We start from the raw sequence: 25,938 nt of genomic DNA, 5'->3' as shown, positions 1-25,938 counted from the left end.
GGATGGAACAAAAGCCAAATTATTCTATCTGTTTGCAGAATCAGTTAATCTTCCATTCCTTGAAAAATCCTGAAAATGATCATTTTACCAACAGTTTGGTTCATTTTTTACCTAAGCTGCTGCTGTTTGTTGACAGCTATTTGATTTCTGTAGTTTCATGTTAAATAAGATGTCATTGGCCAAACAGAAGAAGGCTGGCTTGAAGACACTTCAAAAAACAAACAAACATTTGAATACTGATTGTTTTGGGGGTGTTTTTGGCATGTCACCATTCAGGAAGCAGCATTAAATAGTACTTAGACCATAGGATTGGGAGCCCAAAGACCTTTGTTCTATTCCTGAGAGTGCAACTCGTTTGTTAGGTAGCCTTGGGCAGGCTGTGTAACTTTGCTGTGCTGCAGTTTACACATCTCTAAAATAATAATAGTAATGCTTGCCTGACAGTGTAAAGTGCTTTGAGATCCTCAGATGAAAAGTGCTATGTAACTGCATTATTATTATTATTATTATTTTATTAATTGTTTTGCACCAACACTCAACTAGTTTTTTTCTGCAAATCATTCTGCTGACTAGGTTGAATGCAGTGTATTGATAATTTCTTATATACTTAATAGTATACCTTTAAAGGTTTGGCTGTTTACTTCCATCCAGATGAGTACACCAAAGTTTAGATGCTTCTTTGAATCTTATCCCAAGCCTCATAAATGCAAAGCAGGCCTGAATATCTCAGGTGGACATTTTTAGGAGGTTTGGTTGAAGATTTGGCTAGAAGTTCAGGGCTGTTCTTATTTGATCTGAATCGTCTGACCCACTTCTAGAATTAATTCTGTTTAATTTATTAATTAATGTTGATTTATTAAAAATTACTTAGACTATTAATATAATGCATTCATATTGGACCAATGTCCAAAACCTGAAGATTCTCCAACTAGCTGCATATCTCCATAACCTCACACAATGACAGCTAGCTTAAATTCAAGCAGGGAAAACTTGGTATATATTCCCTTTAGACACAGCTTGGCTACCACAGAGACAAACAGCTCAGTCTGGATTGGACTTATTTTTATCAGCAAAATAATTTGAAAATTCCTCACAGTGAGAAATATTGAACTCCATCACTGATGCAAACAATGGCAATTAGCCAGTTAGTATGCAATCCACCACAGCAGCACTGATTGCAACTTTGCAAATGCTATGGTGAAGGCAAAGAAGTGTCTACAGTCACAGTGTGCAATTCAAACACTCCATACACTGTGATTGGTCAGACAGAGATAGATGTCTATCTGTGGTGCATAAGCCATCTTCCATCCTATTTCTACTGCCGTAGCTCATCTGAACACAAAGGTAGCCCTTTCACTATTTTAAGTATATGCAGTGTGACAATCCTATCAGCAGTTCTTGATTGGCTGGAATTAAAAGGGCGAGTGAGAAAGAAATATTGATTACATCTAAGGGGGGGTCACTGCAGTAGGTCATATTATTGGCCAACATTTTACTAAGCAGTGGATATACACATAGATGCAGTATATGGTGAAGAGGAGGGAACTGTTTTAATGTTGCTGTGAGGTTCTTTGAGTGGGATACAGGGTGTTAGCGTTCATGGCCTGGTATACAATTTCCATACCCAGATGTGGTCGTTGGGCCAAAAAGTTTGCCTGCCCCTGATCTAGACCATCCCTGACAGGTGTTTGTCTAACCTGCTCTTAAAAATCTCCAATAATGGAGATTGCACAACCTCCCTAGGCAATTTATTCCAGTGCTTAACCACTCTGACAGTTAGGAAGTTTTTCCTGATGTCCAACCTAAACCTCCCTTGCTGCAATTTAAGCCAATTGCTTCTTGTCCTATCCTCATTGGTTAAGAGGAACAATTTTTCTCCCTCCTCCTTGTAACAACCTTTTACATACTTGAAAACTGTTATCATGTCCCCTCTCAGTCTTCTCTTCTCCAGACTAAACAAACCCATTTTTTTCAATCTTCCCTCATAGGTCATGTTTTTTAGACCTTTAATCACTTTTGTTGCTCTTCTCTGGACTTTCTCCAATTTCTTCACATTTTTCCTGAAATGTGGCACCCAGAAATGGACACAATACTCCAGTTGAGGCCTAACCAGCAGCAAATAGAGAGGAAGAATTACTTCTCGTGTCCTGCTTACAACACTCCTGCTAATACAACCCTGTCTCCTTAAGATTGTTCATTAGATACTTTCAATGATGCATTTCCAGTTATTTTTAATGCAATTGTTTGTAAAATCTCCGCCCACACACATTTTACAATTCTATTTACAAAAATTAAAAAATAAGTTCCCCTAGCCTTTTTTAATGAAACTTTTTTTTTTAAGACTTAGACTGCATAGCTAAGGAGACCGGCAATAGGACAGAGAGCCTTTAATTTCTAGATTGCTGGTCTGAATCCAGCACAGCAAGGTTGTTGCCATTTGATGCCTATAGAATTATCTATGTGAATGGAGTTTGGTCTGAGTCCACTTCCTAGTGGATGAGTATCTTAATCACAGAAAACCCATTGCCACCATTGTAACTAATTGGCACCTCTGCTGGCAGTCTCAGCAGAGTGAATAGATTGAATGAGCCTGATGAACTCTCCACATCAGGGTTGAGGTACATTAAAAGTTGTGGAAAGACTGGTATTAATCTGTTTGTACCTGTTCTATGGCTAAAGAGAAAAATGTCAGTCTCCGGAGATGTAAATTCAACATAGTTCACAAGGACAAAGTTTGTCTAAAATACTATATATTCAGATGGGAGGTGAGGGAAAGTAATTCCACTTTCTTGTCTGATTTCCATTATAGAGCCCTGTTCTGAACTCTTTATTCATACAAAACTCGTAATGAAGTCTGAGAGTTTAATTTGAGTAATGAGTGGACAATCTCAGAATAGTTGTTAGATTGATCAGGGAATTATTTTTAATCAATTTTCCAGGAATTTTCATTGTGCATTGTTTGTATGTGAAGTGTTTTCCCATTATGCAATTCTATTTGCAAAAATAGAAACTATGTCATTCTAGTTATTTTGAAGGACACTAGCCCATGAAAGCTTATGCTCAAATAAATGTGTTAATCTCTAAGGTTTCACAAGTACTGCTGTTCATTTTCTTAACAATTATCTTTCTAGAGATGGCAAACATTGGCAAATATTAAAGAGAGGGGATAGTTGATTTAATGGTCAGGTGCTAGCCTGGAACTTGAGAGAGCTGGGTTCAATTTCCTGTTCTGCCACAGACTTCCTGTCTGATTTTGGACAAGTCACTTAGTCTCTCTGGCTTCAGTTGCTCATCTGAAAAATGGGATAATGGTACGGCCCTACCGCAGAAGGGGGAATTATAAGGAAAAATACATTAAAGATTGTGAGGTCCTCTGATGCTATGGTGATGGGAGTCATAGAAATATCTAAGACAGATTGGATAAAGTTCATTATCACACATCATTAAATGCAAATTTCAAGTACAAAAAATGAAGAATTAAAATGTTTCTATAACTATACATATACGTTTGGACTCTGTAATTTGCTTAACATGCTCATCTCCCCCACTGAGATCAGTGAGAGTTCAAGAATTCAGTACTTCACAGCAGTGCCGAACACTATACAGAATCAGACCCATAGATAAAAACAACAGTGATAACAATCAGTGTTCTCAAAAGTGGTCAAATCATAGACACTGTGGCCCATGCTGCATCTGCTCTAGAATAAAGAGATCGGACCCAAGGGTGATCTGTTCAGCACCTTTCAAAGCACTAAATTCAGACAGGAAAATATATATATATGTGTGTGTGGGAACTGGGAACCTGTTCTTATAATGTTAATGGGTCAAAATAATCCCTGGTATAACTCTAATAGAATTACAGTAAGGATGTTTCTTGTTTTCCTCTCATTAATTGAAAAGCAGACAGTTGTCTAATATTCACATTGCTTGTATCAAAAAGAAATAGCTAAGAGTGGAGTGTGTAGAAAGAGATCATCCCACTGAATTCCTTTATTTTAAATTCTCTGGAAATTAGAGAAGGTGTTACTGATGCAGAATGGAAACCCTAGTATTTGCCATGGCAGCTGTTCCTATTTAAGATGACAAAGTGATGCCATCTGCTGGTAAAACAAGGGAGTGTTTTCTTGGGCTTTTTACTGTAAGTCAACTGTCCAGAAACAAGAATCCAAGGCCACTTTGACTGCTGGTTCCCACACCAAGGTCTCTGAAATGGGCATGGGGATTTGGGGAAGGGTGTCTTGGCTTTATTAATTATTTATTAAACTGTTATCAATCGAGTGGAACAAAAAGCATCTTCAGTAAAAGAGGTACATGTCCTAATGTAAAGAGAATAGCGATGTATATAATCATATATATGTAGGAAGTGAAGTTATTGCCAATTGTTTGTTTGTTTTTTGTTAGCTCTTTTGCTTGTATTGTTTAAGATCAATACCATTTACCAGTTTGCAACATTCCTAATATCTAAGGCCCCAAATCCAGAAAATCCCTTATCCACATGCTTAACTTCAAACACTTGAGTTAGCCCCTTGATTTCAACAATATTATACAAATAACATCTATTCAATGACTTTCTTTCACCATCAAATAGTTCATTCACAAATATGTTTAGCCACTGTTCACCCACTTCTGCTACTAGGTTTTGCTTGGTTTTCACTCCATGCCATGTGGAACCAGTGAAAGGTTTGACCTGAAAAATTTGGAGCTGAATTTCAACCTGTTTCAAAATACAAATGTGTTCAGATCCAATGTTTGAGTTCAGGTCAGTGTTTGTGTGGGACATTGAGTTCTGCACGTTTTCAGTCTGAAATTATGAATTGGCCTAGCTTGGTTCCTTACTATGTTAACATTTTCTGTATGGTTCATAAACCTAGGCCAACCTGTCAAGAGTTGTTACAAACTCCAGAATCAGGCAAGTTTATCCTTGTTTTGTGCTTTTTTTTCGGTGGGGGGGGGAGAAGGTTTCTCAATCTATTAATTTATCTTAAAAATAGCTGTCATGTAATTATCCACTGTAATTGTATGGTTTTCTGGAAAGCAGATATCAAAATCATTTTTTTAAAGTATAGCCCTAGGCGATCTGTGTTGATTTATATAAGAGAAAATGCATACAACTTATTAAAAATATAAAGCTATGGTGTTGCTTAATGCCATTTCTGATAACACCCTTCACAAAATTCATAGGTAATACCACTTAATGAAAACAAATTAGTTCCTCTCTTCCCTATGACTTGTGAGCCTAATCACAAGGCAAAAGATGGAGCAAGAGATACTCTAACCACCATTCTGTCCATCAGTCCTTGAATATCTTGGGCTGTGTAGCCTTTGAATTGTGGCTATTTGTAATATTTGCACTAAAGAAATGATGGTGCTGCTGCTGCTCATGCTGAATCATTACGGTGACCCCAAAACACACAAGACTTTCATCAGATTTTTATTACCAAAAAATGTCCAATCCCTTATGGAGACCTTGTGCCAAAATCAAAGGTAGGTCTAAATGTATCTCAGAGAGTTTGAGCTGGTGTAGCTTACTTGTTCAGTCCCTATTCAGACTCCCTCAAAAGTCTTCACTTGCAAGCTTGGAACTTGAACGCCTTTACACATTGTGTCTGAATTTGGGCCCAGAAATCTAGGAGAGTCAAAATAGAGGAGGTATGGGAAGAGAGAGAGATGCAAAAAGGAAAAAAAATGAACAGAATGTTTTAATTACATGTATGTTAAAGTAACTCGCCAAATTAGACTCAGTCTGATTGCTCAGATTGTCTTCTACTGGAACCCCATGTTTAGATTCCAAAGGATGGGTTGTTAGTATGCTATCAGAGATTTGTTCAGTGGCTATAGTTTACAATGCTGAAAGGACTCCTCTAACACTAAGCCTCGAGGCCAGCCTTTAATGGCATGGTGTTTTAGAAAAACATCAATTGCCTGCATTTTCAGGTTTTTCATGTGACATAGGAATATGTCATTAAGTGAAAAGCCATGGATCTTTTAGATGGATAAATTTAACATGGCAGGAGCAAGCAATGAAAAGTTAAAGTAATCTTTCCTTTCGGAATTTCTTAACACTCTTAACTTGGCCATCCTGTATATCCTGTGTATTTTACGGTACACATTATTGAAATGTATAAGATTTACAGCATAAGAAAATGAGGATGGAAAATATTACAAGCGTAAAACATGGCCAGATTAATTAACACTATATTCAGATATTTTTCTAACAAATAATCAATTGCATGGTTTCCATTATAGCAGAATCAACTTAGCATCGCTGTAAGATTGCTCTTGAAATTATTTTCATTGAACATTTGCAGCTATTTTTAACACAAAGACTCAGTATGCAATATTCAGAGGGGATGAGAAAGGGAGTGAGAGACAGTGTAAGTCTGACATTGGTAAATGGGTGTGAGCACAAGAGAGAATGAGTTGGCGTAATTTACTGGCTGAAGGGAGTGGAAGAAAAGTGTAAATTAAATTGGTTAGACTCCTAAGAATCACCTCTGAATATGGTCCCTGTGTTTAAAATGTAGATAGTTTAGCACCTGGAATAGCCACAGGAACTGGGTAATTGTTCTTATTTGTGGAGTTTATTTTCATAGAGGGGATAGTGTTGTCTGAAGCTCTTTCTACTATTATTCTAGAGGAGGAAGGGTCCTTTCATCTTTCCTTTTATAAAGCAAAGATATTTTGTCACCTATTCAGTGAAATTTCAAGCAGAATTGTTCTACCCTGGCACTGCAATTTACTGTCCTTTTTGCTTGTTTTTGACAACTATTTGCTCTGTTGAACATAGTGTACTTCTGGTGGTGATCTGATTCTTTGAGTCAAAGAAAAGCAGCTGGGCTATACCACATAATTTTTCTTATCAAAATATTTCACATTTATAAAACCATTAGAAAGAAAACACATTCAGCAAAGTTTGGACCCTTGTAACTCCTACAAAATTGACGTGAACATAGGTCCTGAATTTACACATGTAAATGTGTACTTGCAACCTTTCATTGAAAATTAGACTTAACTAACCTAACTTTGTCATTTTTAATTAGAAAAAAGTGAAGAATTTTCCTATATTTTTACTAACTGTATATTTGTTCCTAATTAGGGCATTTATCATACTGAACTGATTTATTTATATGTAGTTACAAATGAAAAGTTCTATTTTTATTGTCTCTAATACTGGTTCAGTACATGCAGGTTTTCTATAAATATAGAAATTTTGGGTCATATTCAAAGCCAGTCTCAAAATGTGTATGCAAATAGAGAATGGAAGTTGAATCCTCTCCAAAATTGCGCTCCTTAGTAATTTTCAGTAACACTATTCATGATTAAGCAATTTTCAAATTCCAGTGAATAGGAATGCCAGTTATTCAGTAACATTTGGAAAATTAAAGCCTCCCACTCCTTATCCCATCAGTGGACTAGGTCCTGGGGTCTGTCCACTCTGTGCAGCTGTGATAGCTGTTATCCTGGCCAATACACCACGCCAAGAGCTCCAGATCTAAAAGCATGAGTTTCTACAGCTTGAGCTAAAGCTCTCTCATGGGAGGAAAGGGATAAAACAGACTCAACATATTCTGTGGATTGCCACAGAGAGGGGTTCTGTAACATATATTCTCTAGTGAGTTACATAGGGCCTGGTAGAGAGGGATAAGTGTTCCACTTTACGTGTCCTCTTTCCTGGGGGTAGTCAGGCTCAGGTTCAACCCTGGGTACAAGTTAGAGCAGCCTAGCTACCATGTTCTGTTCTGGCTGCTGCAGATCACTGGACATATCTCTGTGCTGGAGTTGGGCTGAGCTGGTGTTGCAGAACTGGCATAACCATCTCTAGCCCACCTCCAGATTCTCTTATAGCAGAAGAATCACCAATATTTTAAGCCACTTTTGTGCTGCTGAAGAAAAACAGTGCAGGGACCATGAGCTGGCCCAGTGTATCTAGATTATTATTGAAAAAGCTGGTATGTTGTTGTTATGTATTTGGTAAATACAGTATAACAGTGGATAGGATATTCATTTAGAAGAACATGCCTCTGCTCTCACTAAAGACAGTATGCATTTTGTACACAAATGTTTCACACAAAAGGCACAGAATACAGACCAACACAGTGTATTTCAGTATCACATATGGGCTGCATCCTAAATACTCCTGGGCATCTCATGAGATGTGTCACTCCATCAGCTCTCACTGATTATAACAAGGCTGTTCATGTGAGTAAAGATTACAGGGTTGCTTGCAAAGCTAGTTTAGGATATTGCATTTAATACAGAGCTCATGAACATAACTTGGATTCAGCAGCAGAGAATAGATCTGAACATTAGCAAAAAATCTTTACTGAAAAAAGAAGGTAAAGAAAATAGTTTCTCTTCCCCTAGTCCACACACTGCATCAAAAGCAGCAAGAACAGTAGTCTGGTGGTAAGGAATTCCTTCAGGGTGGAAAGTAGAGATGAAAAAACTCTTAAAAAGCACTGTGTATTTGTTCCTGCTGATATAATAAGAGATGTTGTCTGAATACTACTTGAGCAATAATATGCCTGCTGTTTTCTGCTTATTTCCTCCACTACCTCGGGGCATAGGAGAATCGGACACTACTTAGTTTGTGAGCTGTGCTAAAATCCTGTGCATATCCCACAAATGTGGTCCACAGAGATGCATGTAAACCACAGACCTGGTCCTCACCTGGTGCAAATCGGCACTAGTTCTCTCTTGCTCTTTTAAAATAGGATTCTAATGGCTAGCTTTAGACAGATTGCCCTGATGGGCAAAATCAGAAATATTGAACATAATTTTGAATTAGCAAAAGATATGGAGATTGACAAATCTCATATTGTTTTCCATTTCTTATATGAATAGCATTTGTTCATACAAATAACAGGATATTGCAAGGGGAGTCCATGAGGATGAAATCTTGACAAAAGTCCCTTTGAGAAGGTCTGCCCCCTCAGTAGCAGGATTTATCCTCCACAGAAAAAGCTATGGGCCCTGACCCCTAAACCTGATCCCCAATTCTGATACCCAGCTCCCCCCCCTTTTAATCTCTCACTTCTCTGTCATCAAAGCACCAATCCAGGATCTTTTTTGTCTAAATTACGCTACCCCCTTCCTCAATACAAACTCAGAGTGCACCCTCTCCTCACCTGAAGGATGATATCCATGTATGGGCCTCAGGAGGACAAGTATAAGGCTCTGACCAGTGTTAGTGCAATTGATTGGGATTCTGAAGATCTAGGTTTTTTTCCCTACTCTGCCACTGATTCACTGTGTAATTTTCAGCAATTCTCTTAAACTCTCTGTTGCCCAGTTTCACATCTGAAAAATGAAAATATCCACCTTCATAAAGTGTTGTGTCTTTGGATGAAAGATGGCATGGGTCTGAACCAAAGCCCACCGAAGTCAGTGGCAGGCTTTCCATCTGTAGAGGAGCAAAGTATTCCTGTTTTATTGTGTTATAGCAATGATAAATTAGGCAGTGTTTTATTACTATTAACTATTAAAGGAAGCACTTGATTTTACTCTTCGACAGTCTGTCCTTTTACTTAACCAACATAAAACAAATATGTATAGAAATTAAGTTTATGATGTTTCTATAGACAGAGAACACAAGAAGAAGGTTCCAAAGAGTTTTCTGATTGGAATGATTTTCACAAAGTGCACTGAAAAACTTGAATTGATTCCAGAGCTTGTAGAGTTATGCACTTATTCTCAAGCAGTCTGAATATGTTTCCTTGGCCTCGTGCTCAATTTTGACCTTGAAAAAGACAGTTGGAAATGTTTGGACAGCAGGGAGAATAGAGGTTTTGCATCACTGTGTCAATGACAAACTGACTGTTCTGAAGGTGCTGAATCAAACCAGGTGATGACAAAAAACAATACGGTTGGAGAAGAAGAAAGAGGATATGAAGCTTCACTTTTTGATTCTCAGAATAGGTTGACCTCACTGCTTTCATTTCAGACCTTCTTTTATTTGTCTCTGCTGTACAATAAAGCTTGGGTGGGCAAAATTCTTCCCAGGCTGAGGAGACCGTAAAGTCTGTTGTAGATTTTTATGAGACTTAATATGCTGTTCTCCTTTACAGAGTAGCATTTTATGTCAACTATCTCTCCTTCTGCTCAGACAGTGCACATCAGTATCTAAATTTTCCTCCCCCACCTTTGAACATTTATAGGGGCTTTCAGACAGGCTTGGCTTAAAGCTGTTGACCTCTGTGGCCTGTGTTATTGACCAGAACACAGCATCTTCTGCCCACATAATATATGCTCTTTATCTCCCTGAAAGAAAAGGAAATAGCTCTCAGAATGACCAGGAACACAATAAAAACTGAAGCTACCGTCCCATTTTCCCTTGCAACACTGAGCTTCACAAGAGGATAACATGTGGGATCAACATGCTCATTAGGCAACAATGTGAACTGTGCATTGCTTCACAACACATTTGGGAATGAATAGACAATAGTTTTACTGAAGTTCTGCCAGAATAAAATTGCCATTTGCAGAATATATAACTTGAACATTACTGTAGTGAATGGTACTCATTTGTGAGTAAGCAATGACATACCACAGGTTTCACAGATCAGCCAGTAATGTCATGCAGAAGGCCTAAAGCGACATCACTCTGTAAGTTAACATTCACTGCGAGATGGCTACTAAAATGCATTTGCAAATACAAACACTGCTACAATTTCAACAATTTAAACACTACACCAGCTACAAAGTTGAAACTAGCCTCTTTTTTCCTCCTCCCTTCTCCTTCCCAGAATCCCAGAGATTCATTGGCACCTTCTAATCAGGCAGTATATCCATCCTGCTTTCTATATGTAGGAGCTGTTCTCAGTAAAATTAAACCTGGTCATCCCATTAGTACAGTACAGAGAAACAAGACATTGGTGGTGGCCAGTGGAATACATATTGAATTAAATTGTTGTAGACTTAAGGATTGATCATGGAATACTTGAGAGGCTGGGCTGAAGGAAGTCATGTGTAGGTCATTAATGGTTAGACTGTCAGCTCTTTGGAATATGGGTCTCTGTTAATGTGCTTATACAGTACATGCTGCAGTGGGGACCTAATTTGATCAGGGACCTCTTGACACTGCTGCAATAAAAATAGATAATAGAGTCTGATTCCTAAAAATTAAAGAGCCATATAATGTTATTGCCATAACATATGGCATGTACCATCCCAGCAAAATATTGCTTTTGTAGAAGATAAACAAGAGGACAGTCTGCAGTGGAATTATTCTATCACCATTATCACAACAGTGTAGTTTACAAAATGAAAAACTTGATTAAATGAAAGCAAAATGAAAAAGATGCTTTTTAATTCTCACATATATATGCACCTGATTTTGCTCTCATTTATACAAGCATAAATCAGGAGCAACTCCACTGGAGTTACACCAATTTAAAACTGGCGGAATAGAGAGCAGAACCAGTTACTATCTATCTGTCTGAATATCTCCATATCTATATGTAGATAAAGACCTAAATCAGTATTATACATATATAGATAAATTATAATAGAAATAATCAAAAATGGGGGGATTTACAATTTTTTGTGTTTATTTTCATTATAAAATTTGAAATTTTGAAATTCAAAACATTTCAACCAGCTCTAAAGTTTGCAGAAAAACAGGAGAAATTTTGCAAAATTTGTAATTTCTTCCCATTTTTTAATTTAAATGTGGAATTTACAGCATTTTGAACAGCTCTAATACATAAAGAAAATGAAAATCTAATTTGCTGTACCCTATTCTACATACTAGTACATATGCAGGAACTAAGACTAGTATATTAGATTTTCATTTTCTTTCTATATTAGAGTTGCTCAAACGGTTTCAAATTCAGGAATGTCGCTGTGATTCCAGGGATTCTAGTAGTGTCTGTAAAGAATGAAATTTAATTAGTTTGTCCCTATTGCACTGCCCTAAATGGAATGCCTCCTCTCCTGTAGCAGCTGCTTCTCTTCAGCGTTTCCTCCTTAGATGCCTGAGCACCTTCTCTACTTGGATCACAAGAGCAGGGACCTGATGGTATGAAAGCTATTATGCATATTTGTATGTTAGCCTTCACACCTCTACTACAAGCCTCAAAAGTCAGGCATTTGTAGGTGCTCCAACAGAAAATGCAAGGTGGCCTTCTAATACGTGGATAGTCCACAAAGGGAAGACACACACAAGGTAACAGGAACCTTTTACTCTTTCTCTGGCGGAGAGAAGATAAAAGCCACACAATATGATGCAATTCAAGCATGGCTTTAAGTGAACAGTAAACCTTGTACTTAACACAATTACAACAGTTCTAATCAGCAAAACCATTAACCTCTGCACATTTAGCCTAGACTGGTCTGCAGCATACTCAGGAGCAAAACACAGAGATGGTAATGAGTCTTTCCCAAACACACATTCTGTAATTGGTGTCCTTAGTTCTGAAAGTTGTGTGTGAGGAGATAGCATACTGTGTTAACGGGGCTTTTGTTCTCAGCACCCAGTTATTTCAGTGATGGACACTATTGATGTGTATTAAATAGACAACTCCATCATTCAATTCTTCCTGAGCAATGGAATTCTTGATCTCAATACATAAATCCATAAATGGTCCAGTAACCTTCAGTAGCACTGAAAGTGGCTTTTCTTCTCAACCATGATTTTCCATTCACCGAGAGCTTAACTGCTTTTGCTCTTTTATTCTCCTGTGGAACAATTTATAAAAATCAGAGATCCACCACAAGGTTCTGAACTTCCCCATTGATCAAAGATAACCAGATCAGAGGTTTTGATTTGGTCAATTTTAGAGCTAGGAGCAAGCTGCAAAATTCAATCAGAATTCATAGTTGGATCTGAACTTCCTTGATGTGCAGATTCTTCAGATTCTGGCCCAGCTAATAAGACTGATTTGTTTGGGGGGCTCTGGTAGCACTATCTCATCATTAGTTTGTGAACAATCCGCAGGATGCTGTGTAGAACTATTGTATTCTGATGTTTGAAAGGACACATCCTTTTGAAGAGTCTCCAGGAATTCCAGTGTAACAATATGCTAAAGTATTGACTAAAATCTCCAAGGGAAATTACCCTCTTAAAATAGTTGGGATATGCAATTTTCTTGCCTTGGACTTAGCATTCATTGCATCCTCATAACCATTACAGCGAGAGTTAGTCAGATCTGCTGTCGTCATATTGATTGGTGGCTCATACTTGTGATGAACCATGTGTGACGGAATATTATTATGATTGAGTATTTAGTTTGCAAAATCCCCAAATTGTGCTAGGTGCTTTCCATTCACAGAGAGAGACACTGAAAGAAGCCAAGTACTAATTCTGTACTGATACCTGTGCTAGCTTGAAATTCCCATTATATGGAGGTCAAGGAATAACTAATTCTAGGTGCCACCCATTGTGATCCGAGAAATAGCCCTAGATTCCAGTCTCTAGTTCATCTATATAATTTATTATTATTTGCTTGTTTCCAGTAGTGTCCTCAGTGTGCTAGGCACTCTATAAACACAAAAGAAAGCACAGTCCCTGTTCCAAGGAGCTTAAAACCTTCTACTTCCCCTCATTTTAAACCATATGCAACCCCACTGACTTCATTTGGGTTCTCTGGGACAAAATATAGGGCAGAATTTTCTGCTAGAACTTCTATCATAACTCAGGGAACCAAACTCCAAAACTACTGGTCACAGTGAGGACAGTATTTCAAGCATAGCCGCTGGGTGTATAGTCAAGGCCTCTGAATGGGAGCCAGCATATGCTCACCATCCCAAGCCATGGGCCTGCCACAAACACTGCTAACAATGGGTGGAGATGCTACACTTTCAGAATCCTTGTACTGGCTGTGCCTGACCCTTCGCAGGGATGCACCGCAGGGCCATCCCTCTCCCCGACTGTGTTCTCCTGTAGGGGTGAGAACAATCTGTCTCACAGTAGTTTAACATAGTCTTAAAATAATCTTGCTTTGTTTTTAGAGAAGAAAATGAAAGGGCCATTTTATGGAGACCTGTAGAAAAAGAGTCAGTGTTTCCACACAGTCTCAGATCCTTTTGAAACCTTATTCATTGGGCACAGACATTTTTAAAAAATTACATTAACTCTGTTGCGAGACAAGAGCTCTGATAATATATTGCCCTCATCTTGAAAATCCTGCCAGTTGAAATTACAGCTGTGTATTAGACCTCAGTCCTGACCTTGCATGTGACATTAAGGCCATTTTATTGTCTAACTCGCTATCAGATCCCAATCTATTTTCCTGAAATAGCTTTTTGTGGTGGGTCCCATGCTGCTGCTTTGTTGCAATGTTTTGATTTCAACATAGCTAATGTCAAGGAAAAAAGCAGATATAGAACTATCTGTTTCTTTTAACACCACTTAGAATTCTGCCAATCCCAATGCATCAGGCCTTTGCTGGTTTATTTGAACAGTGTCCAAAATGAGGGAGATAACATTAACTTTTTGAGCTCTAATTTATTCTGGTTTTATACTTATGTACAGGGTGGGCTGCTTCACACAAGGATATCACTTGGAACAGCTTGATCTAGTGTTCCTAGGCTTAAGAGAAGAAAATAATGATGTTCTCCAGTACCAAACATTTCTCAGTGGAAAAATTATTGTTGATTGGATGCTGTAACAGCCTTCCATAAAGCACTGGCTTTGTGTGTAAGAGTGAGTAAATGGTGTTTCCCTCTTGTGGCTGGCCAACAGAGAGGATAGAGAGCATGCTATTGCTACTAGTTAATGCCCTGATTCTGGAAAGCATTGCTATTTAGGACAGCACCTAAGCTCCTGCTTAATGTTAAGCAAGTTTGTAAAGCCCAAGTTAAGATGCTTAACATTTTTTCTAAAGCAGGGCCCCAAAGATCATTCTGTTAGCTCACGTGGCAGAGGCCTGTTTGTTAGGAACAGAGAACCATAGTTCTAGCCTCTGCTATCTGTAAATATTTGATGTATAAAAAGTGTCCTGTGTACAACACACTTTTTTTCAATATCCCAGAAGAGCCACTTTCTACAGATGGTATCATCACATATCATGACACACATATTACAGATACAAGTCAGAGGGCCACCTGTAGGATGCTATCCATATTTACCCTGAAGAAATTTTTATCTACATATAAAACAACCCATGTCAGCAAGTCAACCAGAAACTAATATTGCTCTGTACTATCTAGAAAGATGTATTTCATTCATATTTGATAACAAATACAGTAGAACCTCAGTTACAAACACCACGGTTATCAACTGACCAGTCAACCACACATCTCAGTTGGAACCGGATGTACACAATCAGGCAGTAGCAGAGACCAAAAAAAAAAAAGTACTGTGTTAAACGTAAACTACTAAAAGAAAAGAAAAGAAAAGGGAAAGCAGCATTTTTGTTCTGCATAGTAAAGTTTCAAATCTGTATTAAGTCAATGTGCACTTGTAACTTTTGAAAGAACAACCATAGTGTTTTGTTCAGGGTTATGAACATTTTAAAGTTACAAACAACCTCCATTCCCAAGGTGTTCATAACTCTGAGGTTCTATTGTAATTAACTCTTACATGCTTATCTGAGAATGACAGTTCTGTGTCAAATACTGTGTTCTGCCTGTATAAAATCACTCCACCAGCTTCTGTGGACCTGTCTGTATCTAATCCCTTTGTGGAACAATGCTATATCCCACACTTGTGACTCATATCCTGACCTCTATATAAAAATATCACCCCCTAAACATTGCCTTTCCTCTGTATTTTACCTGCACATTTACCTGTAAAATCCCTATGAAACATAAATAAATAGCTTTAAAAAGTCCTAAAGATGCCATGTTTTAACTAAGGGCCAGATTCTATGTTTCTCGCCTCCCATATTGTAAATCCCACAGGGATCCTGGCACTCAGAATAAGTTAAAGCATCCCCAGTTAAAGCAGCCCCAGAGTTGTTCTAACTTACACTGGGCTGCATATAATACACCTAAAGGGGAGAATAAATCCCTAAAACTAGCTGAAAGTGAGTCCCCATTTCTACCCACTGGGTGGTGGCAAAGAGCTACATATACCAGCTGCTGCACTGTATCTCTGAGCTACAGCTCATAAAAAAAGAGAACAGGATTCCATTGGTGTAGTACATTTTCCCAGTGAAGTAGCCTCTTTCAGCTGACTAGTTCCCTGATGATAGGCCCTGTCTGTTTCATGTACAATAGAGACATGGCCACTCTTGGTGGATTTAGGCCATTTTTCTCAGGAGCAAACCTTCCCCCCACATACACATTGTAAATTTTTGTAGCCTATTTAAAAAAAAAGTGCAATAAATATAAATGGTTTTCAAGATTGCCTCTGCTTTGTGCCTTAGATTCCAAGCCAAAACAGCCAAGTGGCAACTATGTCTGCTGCTTGTGCAATGAAGAATTTGCTCACTGACTGTGCCATAGTGCATTTACACTGCCATCTTGCATCCAAAGGAGAGCTGGCTTCCTACTGTACAATCTTAGTAAAGATGGGAATGGTGCAATGGCTGACATACTGTCCAGTATATTAGCAGCCCCCCAGCCTTACTTCCAAAGAAAGGCTTTTAAAATGTGAGAGGTGATCCTGAGCAAGAATAATTTTTTTTTGGGGGGGGGGGGAGTTAAACTGAGGTGATTTGTGCTGCTCTTTATAGAATGGAGCCAAGATAGACATATATATCAGACCTGTATCTGAGCTTCCCCAAGGTCTAGAGGTGTTTGGATGTAGAGTTTTAGTTCAGACGCATTTCTTTTTAAGAATGTTTGCCCGATTCAGCATATGGTGAGTAGATACAATGAGAAGTACTATGAAGCTTTGACCAAAATCTTAACCCTTTAAGATGAAAAGAAAACATTTTTCTGTTCCCCTCTGAACCGCAAGTGACAAAATACCACATTTCTGGAGTATTTTTAGTATGAGTTGAAATGGGAATTAGTAGTAGGGCTACACTTACAAACTTTTAATGGAGAATCTGCCCTATGTGATATGAGTAACGGGGGGAGGGGACATTCATATCCCTCCCCCAAACCCCACTTCCAGTCATTTATAATGTCCTTTCCCCCAGTTCTAGCACATAAGGTTTCTCTGAATAAAACAAACTGAAAAAAGAAAGGTCCTCTCCCCTCTTTCCCTTATGACAGAGGGAACTCTATATGAAAACAAAGAAAGGCAAAGGTGGCCTGGCTATCAGGCAGTCTTCCTGGATTCAGCCTTCTGGGCTTAGTCTATCAGCGAGTTTATTGTCTCTTAATGGGATCCTGTTGAGGCATACTGCAGTGAAGCTAGGCCATGCAGCTTCAGGAGTGGTGAAGCCTGCTGTTGTCTCGTTCTCTGCGGGCCTGTCTCTTCTGTCAGCTGTCTCTGAGATTGAGCAGCCCTCCTCCTGTTCACTGCTCCTTTTTATGGCAGGTTTTCCCTTTAAGCTCCCCCTTCTTCCAGGCAGAACAAGCCTTGCAGGTGGGCCTTGTTAGAAATGAACAGGCCTAGAGGAGTTAATTAGTCTCCTCTCCACCAGAGTGAGGGTGTGTCACTTCACAGTAAGTAAGGGTAAGATTATGTCACAGAAGTCATGGATTCCATGACTTTCAGAGACCTCTGTGACATTTTTTGCTTCAATTCCTGGGCAGCATGGCCTAAGCTGTCAGTGAGTGGGGACACCCAGAGCTCCCAGCTGCTGCAGGAGGGGGCATCTGGAGCTATGGCAGGTATTGGGCTAAGGTTCTCAGTCCTCTTTGGGTCGCAGGCTTCAGTCATCCCCTTCTCTCCTCATTATTTTTAGTAAAAGTCAGACAGGTCATGGGCTTCGGTGAATTTTTGTTTATTGCCAGAGACCTGCCTGTGACTTTTTACTAAAAGTAACCTTGATAAAATCTTAACCTTAACAGTGAGCTAACGGAAGAAAGTTACATTGCCAGTAACATTGGATGTAGCTGCTCCTTCGAGCCCACTCTGCGCCCAAAGAATTCTAAGGTTCTAAGGATTATAAATCAACAGTGGATATATCTAAGGCTATATATCCAGTGAAAAAAACAGGAATTAAAATGTGAATTCAGTGCAAATATGAAAGTTATCTTTTGTTATGAGAAATTTTCATTTTTAAAGTGTTTTTCACTTGAGATCAGGTAATTATTAAATTCACTTTTTGTCTGAAGCATTACATTCTTTAACATTTACATTGTCACAAATTCCTAATTTGTACTTCTCAATGAACATGGAACCCGACTCATCCTGCTGAGGGAATGTAGATAGGTTCTGTCCTGGGTTCATTTATATGTGATGAAGACACTACCTCCTCCCCCCAAATCCATGGTTTTATAAATTGTTGATTTACAAGAATCATTACTACTTGAAATACATAACTGAGGAACAAATAAATGATTACTAATTAGGAACCTATCCTACACCCATTGAAGTTAATGCAAGATCTGCCACTGACTTCAGTGGACTCAGGACCACACCTTGCTGGGATTAGATGGTTCAGGGACCCGAAGAAGCACAGAAAAGGGGGAAATGTGTACCTGATCTGATGAGTTGGCACTGTGCTGGAATTCCCTGGGAGTTAGTCCAGTTGTTAAAAATAAAATAAGACAATTAGTTACATTAGTATTCCGTATAGTAGAACTGGATTTTCCTGACTTGGTAACAGGCTAGAAGTCTTTCATCTCCATCGGATAGCTTTTTGATGGCCTGTATGGAACAAATGAGTGATCACAAACCAGTTCCTAGTTAGTTTTATGGTTCAATGTGTCTAGGTTTTCTGCCACATAAGATCTCACTCTGACACAGGATCAGTTAACAAAGTTGAGTTTTACTGTGGCTGCTTACACTATGGCTTCTTCAGCCTCACGGTTTCTCAGACAAGTCCTCAGGAGGTGCTGCTTCTAAACAGTTCCCCCCAGGAAATAGTATGCTGCCACCTGCATTCTCCACCAAAAATGTTATACTTATAAGAAGCACATGAGATTTTTATAGGGAAGAAGGCAGCATGCCGCATTTATTGAGAATACAATAGTTAGCATATGTTTTTAATGACACACACAGTCCCACCAGTTGATGTTTATAGTTACCAGTACAGAATCTAATCTAGTAGCCATCCAGATTGGTCACAGAGGGGAGCAGGGCTTTGTCAGTTGCGACTTGATGCTTTTGGTGTGTGGCAAGATGAACCCAAAGTCCCATGGCAAAGCACCCTGTTTTTATAATCTTTTTTGTTGTTGAAGTTTATGGATTTTGCTTTGTTAGTTTATGACTGGTCTTTCTGGTTTACTTTAAGCAACCTTCAATTCCCAGATGAGACAAATGAAATTTGTGCATAATCTCATTTCTAAGAGCTGCAGGAAATACTGCGCTTTATCCCCAAAATATAATGCCATTCTGTTCACATAACTTGTCTCTTATCTGAGAGAATGGTGTTCTCTTTAGGTAATTGGTCTTCTGTAGCTGGTCATCCTTGTAGCATCATGAGTTTCAGTGTCTGCAGCATTCTGTTTTGCTCTATACCTCTGTATCTTTCTCAGCCTTTCTTCTGAGATAGGTAAGTACTGTACCATATTTACTGTCTTCACCTTTGCCTCTGCAGATAAATACCTCATGACTGGGTCCTGGTGGGTACACATGGCTCAAGGTGTCTGCCAACATCAAGTCCTTGCCTGGGCAGTACTCGATCTGTATGTCATACCTGTGTAGTTCCATCATCATCCATTGTAAGTATTTTGATGCACTGAAAAATAGCTTTCTCCAGCTGCTTTTGAGAGGATTGTGATCAGACTTTATGTCCGTGGTGCGACTGTAAGTGTATTGTTGAAATTTTTCTATTCCAAAGAGTATTGCTAACAACTCTTTTTTGGTTTGAGCATAGCCCTTTTCTGTCACTGACAATGACAGGTTGTCCCAATTGCAGCATGGTAGTCCCTACACCTGACTCAGATTCATCATGTTGAAGTATCAGGGGTTCCTCTGCATTGTTATATTTCAAAATGGAAGCCTTCCCAATCATCTTTTACTTTCTGGAATGCTTGCTTGTGTTGATCCATTCATTCCCATAAGGTGTTCTGATGTATCAGCTGCCTCAGGATCTTCCACCTTTCAAACAGATTGTTGCAAATAATTGACCATTCCCAGGAATCTCTGGACTCCTTTAACATTGCTGGGTCTTGGCATTTCTCTAGTTGCCCTCACTTTCTTTGGGGTTATTTTCAGTGCTTGGGAATTCAAAACAAGTGCAAACTATGGTACGTCAGTTACTTTCAACTTGAGCTTGTTTAAGTTCAATTTAATATTCTTTTCTCTGCATCTCTGTAAAAACTGTAGCAATTTGTAGTCATGATCGTATTGTGCTTGTTCTGGATCGTCACTCTCTCCCACTATCAGCACTTTGTCTAATATTGTCCAGATTCCCATCAGGCCCTCCAATGTTTGGATCAATCTGTTCTGGAGTACCTCTGGTTCCAGACTGATTCACATTGGCATCCTTAACCATCAGTATCTCCTAAATGGGGTTGTGAAAGTTGTCAAGTAGCAGTATTCTTCATCCAGGTCAGTGTGCCAGAATCCATATTTTATACTGCATGCTGTAAAAAGTCTCACTTTAGACATCTCTGATAATATGTCCTCAGTTGTAGGCAGAGGCAAATTGTTCTATTTCAAAATTTAACTGTTTTGGGTCTATGCGTATTCTCAGTTTTCTGGGTGGCTTTCTTACCATCACAAGGCAGATTATCTAGTCTGTGCTCTTCTCTACAGGGGTATAATTTCACAATTCTGTAGGCTCTGCAGTTGGTGTTTCAGGGGCTGTAGTAATGCAACAGGTACTTTTTTCATTTTGACAATTAACTGGTTTTAACCTGTGTCACTCTCTATTTTCTAAACACCATCTAGCTAGCTATCTTCCTGAAACATACCTCTGTGCTCCCTCTGTGTCATCTCCTGATTCCAGGTGATATCACCCCACTGTCCATTTTCATAATTGTACTCTTATCAGGTTCATGGCTTGGGCCACCTTCTTGCCCAGAAGTGGTACTGCTGTCTCATCATCTATGACCACAAAGTCTCGTCTGTATTGCTTTTTGTTCTTTGGATTTCTTAATTTAATTTTACATTTCCCAAAGGGCTTTAAAGAGGTGGTGCGGTGAATTGTTAACAGCTGAGTAATCTCTTCTAACTGTATGTCTGGGTTCACCAAAATGACTGGGATAATGTTACAATCTGTGCCACAATGTAATTGAAATCAAATACCTTTCTTCCCAAATAACATGGCTGCATACAACTGTTTCTGCTTCATACTAGGATCTTCTTGCACTGTGTTTACCATCTGTTTGGTCACCCACATAGTGTCCTCATACTCACTGTTGTTCTCTTTGGTTACTGTCTGTACCTTGGATTCATTTTTCATCTCTCTGGACAAACACTTGGCTGCAAAATGATTAAATTTGTCACAGATGTGGCATTTTTCTCACATCATGTCCCTGGAGGCTTCAGCCCCTCCATTTTCTGTTGCCAGCCTTGTATTGCAAAACAAATTGTGTACTCACAAAAGTATTCTGCTCTCTCTAGTGCAGCTCTGAATGGTCTCTCCAGCTGTCCAAGACTCTATGATCATTGCTACCATGTTTTATGCTTTGTTGTGTCTGGATATCTTCTGCCATATAAGATCTCACTAGTAGTTAACAGACTCCAGCTTTATAAGCAGAGGGGTAGCCGTGTTAGTCTGGATCTGTAAAAGCAGCAAAGAGTCCTGTGGCACCTTATAGACTAACAGATGTATTGAAGCATGAGCATGAGCTTTCATGGGTGAATACCCACTTCATCGGATACAACATGGCTACTTCATCCTACTGGCTTCTCAGATAGGTCCCCAGGAGGTGTCACTTCCAAACAGCTCTCCCAGAAAACAGTATGCTGCCTAAAAGTGTCTGCTTGCACTTATTGTTACAGCTGAGAGAGGCCCACAGCACAAGAAAGAAATTCCTATGTGGCACTATTTTAGCCAAAGACTTCTCATTGATGAGAAATAAGCTACCTTCTCCCCCCTAGAGTTGGTCTTCTCAGAGGAGTATTGCTCCAGTATTCTCTATTTTGCGCCCGCTTGATGAACAAAGAAAATATTTCTGTCTCCTGGGCTGTTGACTGGTTACCTTTAACTAAAACCAAATTAACTTAGGGCCATTCTGTACCAGCAATTTTAAAATAGAATTCTCCATCGACTTAAAAATCAATGGTATGATATAGCTCTTAATTTATATTTTTTAAACAAACAACATTCCTTATAAATATTGCAGATAGAGAGAGGCAAAGAAACAGTAAACACACATGGTATGTATGACAGGGTGGATGGCCCCAGTAAATGAAGTAGGTTCAGCACCCCTGTGCCAGAACAGGTGCACCCACTTTGTTAATTAAGAGGGTGGGGCAGCACCTGGGGTCTTTAAAGGACCAGGGAGAGGGGAGAGACCTAGTGAGAGAGAGACCTGGTAAACTAGAGCTACCTGAGTCGGAGTCAGGATCAGGTAAGAGCTGCCAGAGACCTGGAGACTGGAGGAGGCCTTGGGTGGAAGCAGGAAGTGTTTCAAGGGGGAGGCTGAAGGCAGGGAGGCCAGGAAGAGGGGTTTGCTGGCTGACTTCCCAGAGCTAGAGTGCTGAAGACAGGTGGAGCAGGAACAGAGTGAGGTGCCTGCTGGCTCTAAGCTGGAGAGCTGCAGCCAAGAGCCAGAGGGAGCTGAAGGCAGGGGAGCAGCAGAAGGGCTTGTCTGCTGACATGCAAGCTGGGCCCAGGGGAACAGTAGAAGGGCCCAGAGGTGTGAGGGATGCTCCTCCAGAAGAGAGGCTGTGTGGATTCCTGTTGGGAAGAACAGGGTTGCACTCCAGCTGGTAGGACTGTCCTGTCAGAGGGACAGAAGAGGACTGATGAGGAGCCTAGGTGCAGGGAAGACACCAGAGTGTGGTATGGAAGGACTCCTAGCAGAGCGGGTGTGAGAACTGGATTATGTTGAGGTTGGTTTTTAGGAATTCAATGAACACTGCTTTGAGAATAAACTTGCCTCTTATTTAAGTAAGAGAGCCTGAAGTGGATTTCCTGGGGACACTGAAAAGGGAAATTGAAGCAGGCATGCTGGTTGCATCATGGTACTGGCGGGAGGGTGGAGAGTGCCCGACAGGGTTGCTCTATAACAGTATGTTTCAGGGGTTTAAAATAGTGTGACAGGAATGACATAAAAATGATCGATGCTTTATCAGATAAAGCTGAGACACTGAATTAGAAATAAGAGCTGGAGGATCTCTACCTTTTGTAATAGTTTAAAAGCTTGGGATACAGAGAGCATCTCCTACAATCATTATTTTATTATATTACTTATTAGTAATGTTCATAAAAATATAATTACAAATCTATGCAGTAAAATCTAAAATCATCACTCTACCTCCTGGTGAAAAGGGAGCAGGGATTTTGAATTCAGAAACCTCATCCTACATACCATTGTCCCCTTAATACCAGCCCTCCAGAAAGGCATAGAGCTAGATCTTGAAGAGATACAGTCAACTAAACATCCAATTTCTAGCTGATATTTTATCCACTTGTATTCTTACAACTAACAGCTGAGATCACAATAATCAAAGGAGATAGCTGGGGTGTGGGGAAAGGAGAGAGAATATTTTTGTCTTAATTTTCTCAGTTTTACTGTGTTGATTTTACAGCACTTAGGGATATCACAGAGATAATGCACATGGAACTTCATGGAAACAGTGGAAATAGAATCAGATCGGGTCCTTTTGCTCTAAAAGCACTGAGGTCCTGACCATTCGAGCAGTTCTGATTTTATCCAGCAGAGGAGAGACACACACGGGTACACTCTGTTGTGTATAAAATACAGTCAAACCCTTTATACATTAAGGGGCAGATGCTCAGCTGGTGTAAATTGTAACAGCACCATTGAAAACAATGCTTTCAATTATGCTTGTTGGCCTCAATGGAGTGATGACAGTTTACACCAGCTGTTCCATTATCTTTCTTGAATACACTGATTCTTTTAGCCATGAAATGTTTCTCTGTGGCACTGTCTAGGTGTGCAATGGAGCAATTGATGATCAGGGCACAGGCTGCTGAAGGGACAGAAGAATGCCTGTGAGAAGAAAGGGCTCCATATGGATGCGATGAGCACTGGGTGCACCCCGTTAGATGAATCTATTTGACATGTATGTCTTGCTTATTGGATTTTGTTTGATTTATGCTGCTATAGATTTGATGATGATGATTACTGCTATTTTATTTCTGATGAGTCAACCACTAGCTCATAGTAAGGCAGGGAAGGTAAGGAGGCAAACAATACAACTTGTGATTTATTTGCAAATTTCCCAGATGAAAATGTTGACTGAGTGGAGGCAGTTTTATACCAGCTGGAGAATGCAACATTTCACAGCAGACTTTGATCATATTGACTGGGTTGTAGTCTTGACTTAGCAATTGGTGTGCTGCATGATTTTGAGCAAATCACTTAACTTCTCTGTGCCTCAACTAACTCATATTTAAAATGGGTACTTCACAGATTTGTTTCTAATTTTAATGTTTGTAAAGCACTTTACAATCTCAAAGGTAAAAGATGCAGAATGGAAAGCATTATTAGCTAATGAATCCAAGAAAACTATAAGATGGAGCTTGTGGACTATCTGTTCAGAAAAAACATTGCCATCCTATAATCCAAGAACTTTCATGTGAAATATCCATAGTAATAAATCCTAGGATGGAGTTTTACAGTATGTCATGAACATGGAGCTAAGTGGGTATGCCGATACCATGGTAACGGGATCCCAGTGTTCAATGATGCCCTAAAATACTTCAATTACCTTGGCTGGTAGATGGGATTTTTGTGAAAAAGAAAACATTTAAATGTACAGCTGGAGCATGGAATTGTTGTTCCTGACATTCTCCTAGATTCAGTCCCAGAGGATATTTGAGGAAAGTAGATTAAAAGCCATTTTTAGCTCAGTCTTGAATTATTGAACATTTTGTATCAGGCCTTTAACAAGCAGCAAAAACAACTCCGAAAATGTTTATAAATGAAAAGATCAAATTTCAGTGGAGAGAAGGAAGAAAGGAACAGGTACTTTTTTGCTGTTGTTGTTTTTAAGGGCAGACACAGCCTTAAATCTAAATAAAAGGCTGTCTTGTCTTGTGATAATCTGTTTCAGGATGGTGGGGGAAATGATAGTCTGAATCACATATGCCAAGAGAATAAGTTTCCATTTTAACTGCTTGCTCTCTAAAATGTAAGATGTAGTGTAATTGTAGCTGTGTCAATCCCAGGATATTAGCAAGGCAAGGTGGGTGAGCTAATATCTTTTATTGGATCAACTTCCGTCAACTTTGCATTGAAAATTTGTCTCTCTCACCAACAGAAGTTGATCCAATATAAGATATTACTCACTCACATTCTTCCTAAATTATAAGAGACTCATCTAAAATGTAAAGTTCATTCATCTTTAACTCTCATCCAGGGCATGGAAGAGATAATGGGCCTGATTCTTCTGTCACTTAAACTTGTGACCCTGTTGATGACCACAGAAGAGTTATTCCAGATTTCCCCTTGTGTAAGAGGGAGAAGGCTTGAACCCAATGCCTTAAAGAGTGGTCATTTCAGTAAACAGGTTTTAGGCTTGTTACTGGTGAAAAGTTGGGAAGTTTTAAAAAAAACCAACAGCCTTTAGAAAAATCATATTTCTTAGTGTGGCCAGCTAGTGAGAGAACTAAGCAGGCAAAGCAAAAAGCTCCATGTTTGTCTCTCCTCTCCTCTCTCCCCACCCCCCTGCTTTTGGGGACCTTAGCATCCTACACTGCCTTTGAAAATTGTAAGATGGCCCTTTCCTTATCTACTCCCTCATTACTGGTGTGGTGATAGGAACAACTTGCCCTACTTCCTGATTTCCCATTCAGCATATAGGGAAGTGATTCATGACCATCCTCTCCTGCCCTTTCCTACAGTTTG

Source organism: Gopherus evgoodei, chromosome 6 (assembly GCF_007399415.2).
Source record: "Gopherus evgoodei ecotype Sinaloan lineage chromosome 6, rGopEvg1_v1.p, whole genome shotgun sequence".
Taxonomy (NCBI): domain Eukaryota; kingdom Metazoa; phylum Chordata; order Testudines; family Testudinidae; genus Gopherus; species Gopherus evgoodei.
This window is presented reverse-complemented; position numbering follows the sequence as displayed.